Raw genomic sequence first — 6,000 nt, forward strand, 5'->3', positions numbered from 1 at the left:
ACCTTCATATTTGTTATAGAGTTAAGATTTTTTATACAGTTCATGTTCAGTTCAAAGCCATTCCATTCCTTCTCTCTCTGAATACAAATGCTCATCATGTTAAACAGAGCCAAATGCATTTAAATCCCTCTAGACCAGCTGCTTGAGAAAGAAGAGCTTTGTGTTCCCATCATGTAGATGAAAATGAAGAACTGATATCCATGTGCAGAAGAAAAAAGATATGAGCATGGGAAAAAAGGTATTAGACAGAGCAAATTATTACAAAACACATGATGCCACATGCTCAAAATAAATAAACAAATAAACAAACAAACAAATAAATAAAGAGTTGGCATTTCTGTGCAGTTTGCAGGATCTCCCCAAAGTCCAAAGACATTAGTTTTTCTTCCAGAATATATATATATATATATATATATATATATATATATATATATATATATATATATATATATATATATATATATATATATATATATATATATATATATATATTATTTTATTTTTTTTGATAGAATAAAAGCTGATTTAATTTTATTTTTTTTTAAACATTTTTTGGTCAAAATTATTAGCCTCTTCCAGTTTTTTTTTTTCGATAGTCTACAGCAGTGGTCCCCAACCCCCGGGCCGCGGACCGGTACCGGTCCGTGGATCAATCAGTACCTGGCTACGGTGGCCGGGAAGCGCAAAACAACATTACAAAGTGTGAAACACTTTGACAAAGCTCGAGACAAATTTACATTTTGAAAAACATTTTTACCTGTCATCAGACACAATTACATAGGAAAAACAATTTTACCAAGGACAAAACAAATTCACATTTTAGAAAAAAATTAACAAGACACCAAACAAGTCCCGAAACAAATTTACAATTACAGATTCCTTACGGAAAGGGAATGTACCAACCACCGGAAGTGACTTCGGATAATTCTGACTTCAATTGTATGTGTTACTGCATAAACAAATGACACTCCAGAAAAATGAGTTGAGCTGAGTGGCCGAGAGAGATTGATGCACTGCAACTTCAAAAAATATATGCATAAAAATAAAAGCAAAAGCAAGAAAACAAGATGTTAAGAGAACATCTCCATTGGTTTTACAGCACATGCACTGCAAATCCTCACAATGCAAGCACAAAGAAAAATGTGCTGCAAACCTTCTCTTAAATCTTCTACATTTTAATTCTAGTTTTTAGAAAATAAGCACTCTACAGAAAGTAAAAAAAAAAAAAACTCTGCTATGTAAATATACTATAAATACATCTCTGTCATCTGTGATTTAGTTCAAATTGCAGCTCATAAAGTGGTCTGATTTTGTAATATTAATTTAGCCCAAAATTGCTGACATCGGTGACGCAGTGGATAGTGCTGTCGCCTTACAGCAAGAAGGTTGCTGGGTCGCTGGTTCGAGCCTGGGTGTTTTTGTGTGAAGTCTGCATGTTCTCCCTGCGTTTGCGTGGGTTTCCTCCGGGTGTTCCGGTTTCCCCCACAGTCCAAAGACATGCGGTACAGGTGAATTGGGTAGGCTAAATTGTCCGTAGTGTTTGTGAACGCGTGTGTACAGATGTTTCCCAGAGATGGGTTGCGGCTGGAAGGGCATCCGCAGCGTAAAAATGTGTTGGATAAGTTGGCGGTTCATACCACTGTGGAGACCCTGTGAAGAATTAATAAAGGGACTAAGGCGAAAAGAAAATTAATGATGAATTGCTGACATCAGATTTACTCTTGTTGCCTCGCTATCATCGCAATTTTGGGAGTAAGTGGTAATTCTGTTCCATTTGCCTTTTTACAAGAATGTTAAATCAGTTCCATTTTCTTCATTTCATTCATTACGATCTGTGTGTGGCATTTTTTAGGGTTTTATTTGCATGTTTTTGAGTCTTCATGTAATGAGATTGATGATGTCAAAACCATGAAATAACCCATTTTTATGTTAATCCTTGAGATATTTAATTAGGGGCATTAAATATAAATGGATAATTAAAAATGGTGGATTTGAAACATAATAATGGTGGACATAAAAACTTGACATTTAAAGTTCAATCAAGATTCTGTGGTACTTCAAATAAACAATAAACTAAACTATTTTAACCCTCCAATAAAGACTTGTTCTTGAACTGAATCCCAGCAAGAAAACTTCTTTCTGTGCAACTTTAATTGTTCTTTCCATTTGAAGCAATGTTCCTGCACTGTAAAAAATTTGACCTTAAATTCACAGTAAATTACTGGCTAATAATTGCATTACTTTCACAGTAAATTACTGTATGTAAATTCACAGTAAATTATTGTGAGGTAGTTCACAGTAATTTACTGTGGTTTCGTCACATTAAATTATTGTGAAATTACAACCATATATTGTAACTTTACAGTAGATAATAAAGTTCGTTACTGTAATTTCACAGTATTATCTAGTAGAATTAACTATATTTTACTGTGAATTTGCAAAACGATTACTGTGATTTAGCAGTAGGTTGCAGTTTAAATACCTGATTTAACTGTAAAGTTACAGTTATATCCCGGATTACTGTAATTTAACAGTTTGGTGCTGTAAAATTTCAAAGCAATTTTAGGTCACACAAAAATGAAAATTCTATCTTGATTTACTCACCCTCAGGTTGTTCCAGCTCTGTTAAAAATGTTTTTTTTTTTGTTAAACACAGGAATAAAAATATCAAATAATCCTCTGTGTCCAAACAACCTGAGGATGCGTAAATGACGACAGAATCTTCATTATTGGGTGATCTGAAAAGACTCTAAAATCAAAATAAAAACAAACACACATACATTTTACAGATTTATTTAACAGCTTAATGACATCTGTGTAAACATTTCAGAAAACTTTCAAAAGGTGAAGGTGAAGCCTCAAAAAATACTATAAGAACATATTAATAAAAAAATCTGACATCATATGTAGCATACATATAAAAAGCAGTGCTTCAGAGTGCGCTCTCTCTCTCATTTTATATATATATATATATATATATATATATATATATATATATATATATATATATATATATATATACATACACACATGAGAGAGAGAGAGACAAAACTTCTTGCTAAATTAGGCAGTCGTCTATTCAAGGTCAATCATTTTCCTGATAATTTTACACACTTGCTGGTTGATGTGTCTTCTCTGCTTCTTTGACTTCGTCTGTCTTTCATCTCCAAACTGGTGCCCAAAAAGCACCTATAAGCAAAAGAGCAGACAAACAGTTAGCTTCATACAACACTACTGGGACACTACTGCTGCACTACAGAGCAAAATTACTGTTAGCTCAGTTTGAACATGCTGACAATACTGTAGCTCAGTCAAACTGCAATCATTTAAACAAAAACATCTGAAAAACATTTCCATCACAAACACACAATCAAGAACAGTCCAACAACAAATAGTGGTTTTAATGACCTAGGCAGAGCATTTTAAAACAGTTGATTTGATTTACACCTTCTGTTTACAGACTATAATCTAATGCTGGGTTCACACTTATTGCAAAGTTAACACATGCATCACAGTACTTGCTCTTGAATACTAGCAGGATGTTTCTTGCATCAAGCTAATTTTTCATGATTTGAATATTAGGAAAATTTTGCAAAAAAAACTTGATTGAAGTGATATAGCACTTGTGTTGTATTCATTTCAATCAAGTTTTTTGCAAATATTCCAAATATTTTTCAACGTTTTTTGAGTTTCACTTAATTTGTACTGCCCAGTAAAAAATTCCCACTATTTATGCATTTGCAATGACTTGCATGTAATCCACTCACCTGAATAGGTAACTTCACATATGGTATAAGAGCCCCATCCTTTTAAAGACAGCTTCCCCTCTGGTCTCCAGCACAGACAAACAAATTGTGTCTGCAACACGGCCCTTTATAACAAGGGGACAAGGGGAGTCATGACTTGTGCTCTTATACATTCCTTGTTTAACCCCCCCAAAACAAGCCCTCAGTTACAATATTTATTGTTGACATTACCTTAAATTCCAGAGTGCAAAAGGCATCTTCAGCATACTTCAGTTTCAGACCAGATCCAAAGTCAGTTGTGAAATCCAGGTGAGGTCCCATGACCACTCGACCCTCCAAGGAATAAGACTAAAAGGGGGAAAGAAGGACTAAATTAGAGGTGTTTGTGAATAATTAAATTTTTTTGTAGAAACAAAGTTGACATTCCATGCTCTGCCTATTAAAAACCAAGCAAACAAACACACATGCCCAGTAAAATTGCTAATAAAAATAAAAACTATAGTTTAAAAAAATCTTTGTCTAATATTTACTACTACTGGAGGTACTGGTGGAACTTCTGGAAGAAGAAAAAGAGTTTGTACAAGAAACTGCTCACAACAAATCTGTGAAAAACCTGACATTTAAAAATCTAATAAAAATGAGGAAGGCATCAACATTACCTTTAATAATCAAGCGAGGGGTGATTGGTAGCATCAGTGTTTCAACATCAGTGGCTGTGGCTGCAAAAAAATATGAATATAATAAGAGTAGAATAAGACTCAACCTAACACACGCACACACATACACACACATACTATATATATATATATATATATATATATATATATATATATATATATATATATATATATATATGTTTAGATTGTGATAATGAATTTAGGTTATATTTGAGTGCTCAGAATTTACACTCACCTCACACTTCAGCTATTATCAGGTACACCTGAACACCAAAAAATAAAATCTACAGTTAGTTACAATATACAATTAGTTCTCATTAGTAAATGTTAGCACTGCATTAACACCAGTGAGAAATATACAATATGTACTGTGTTAGTGTTAGTTTAAAAGAATACAACTGAATTGTATTATAAGCCTCATTTAATAAAACAGTTAAGACTTGTTTCATAATGAGTTTATTTATCTAACTTAACGTTAACGTTACAGTGAACAAAATTAACGTACATGATGGTGACTAACGTAACCGTAACGTTAACTTAAGAGAAGGTCAGAGCTTACCTTAACTTTAGTCATTTCACCTTTACTTCAGTCTTGTACTAAAACAGAAAATGCAGTTAACAAGAAGTTAATTAAAGAAAATTCCCTTTCTTTTTTCAGGAACTAACGTTAACGTTATGCTAATACCTCAGAAAACACTACAATCACCATCTGGAGTCGTTAATTTCTTGTTTTAAAAAAAGGCGCGCTTAAACCCTGTACGTGCGAGTACAACTGAAGTACTCGGTAAATTCCTGTTAAATAACATGCACTATACAGAAATACACATACAACAATCATTTAACGGACAAAAGTCATATTTTAACACTTACCGAGGATGAATCCGTTGGGTGAAGATACGACGCGTTGTCTGTGGTGATGGCGCTTGTTTGCGGTTGAGTCGAGTCAGTTCTGTTAAATGAATCGGCTCCTTTAAGTGAACAGTAAAGAGTTGAATTCGGCTCCTTTAAGTGAACAGTAAAGAGTCGAATTTGCCTGAAAACGATTCCGTTTTGTATAATATTGTAAGACGCAAACATATAATTCATTAATATTTCATCATATTGCTTGGTTCGTGTACTGCTTGTACACGAATTGCTTGTTGATGACTATGAGCTCATGAACACGTCTGATAAAATATCTGAATCTGATTCAATGTCACACGAGCCCTGAACCGAAGCAGTGCAAAAGTAATATATTGATTGAAATATAAAGTTAATTATTTGCTTCGCCATTTAAAATATTACATATCTCTGATTTTAACAATAAGATTAAAGTTCGTTTGGAGTGTATTAATTGAGAATTATTATTTTTTCCTCCCAGGATTCATTTTGCACCAAGCTGCATCAAGCTGTAATGGTGGATGAGAAGGCACATAATATTATAAATATTGCTTGTAATATGTAATGAAATAAAGTTTTAACACTTTTTCATGCGAGAATGTAGTTCTTCAAAACTCAAATCTGTGGATTGTTAGTAAAGATTGTGTGTAATTTTAAGTGTGTTTTGCCGGTAGCGGAGATCTATGACTTCCAGGCGG

The 6,000-nt window shown here is 33.4% G+C and overlaps 1 protein-coding gene and 1 long non-coding RNA gene across 8 annotated transcripts in view; both read right to left on the reverse strand.

The window, feature by feature from the left end:
• naaladl2 (N-acetylated alpha-linked acidic dipeptidase like 2) overlaps positions 1 to 6,000 on the reverse strand; it is a 629,431-nt gene that overhangs the window by 474,183 nt on the left and 149,248 nt on the right. The gene's annotated exons all lie outside the window — the stretch shown is intronic.
• LOC147841663 (uncharacterized) lies at positions 2,778 to 5,368 on the reverse strand. Of its 4 annotated transcripts, none has more exons than XR_015944885.1 (8): positions 5,294 to 5,368; positions 4,983 to 5,020; positions 4,659 to 4,686; positions 4,406 to 4,459; positions 4,277 to 4,302; positions 3,978 to 4,094; positions 3,768 to 3,871; positions 2,778 to 3,189 (listed from the first exon to the last, which is right to left on the reverse strand). It is a non-coding gene; the product is annotated as an uncharacterized LOC147841663 (long non-coding RNA). The 4 variants fall into 4 exon arrangements; XR_015944884.1 differs by having other exon boundaries at positions 4,406 to 4,465; XR_015502176.1 differs by lacking the exon at positions 4,277 to 4,302.

The sequence above is a fragment of the Danio rerio genome, chromosome 11 (assembly GCF_052040795.2).
Source record: "Danio rerio strain M-AB ecotype USA chromosome 11, GRCz13ab, whole genome shotgun sequence".
NCBI classification, from domain to species: domain Eukaryota; kingdom Metazoa; phylum Chordata; class Actinopteri; order Cypriniformes; family Danionidae; genus Danio; species Danio rerio.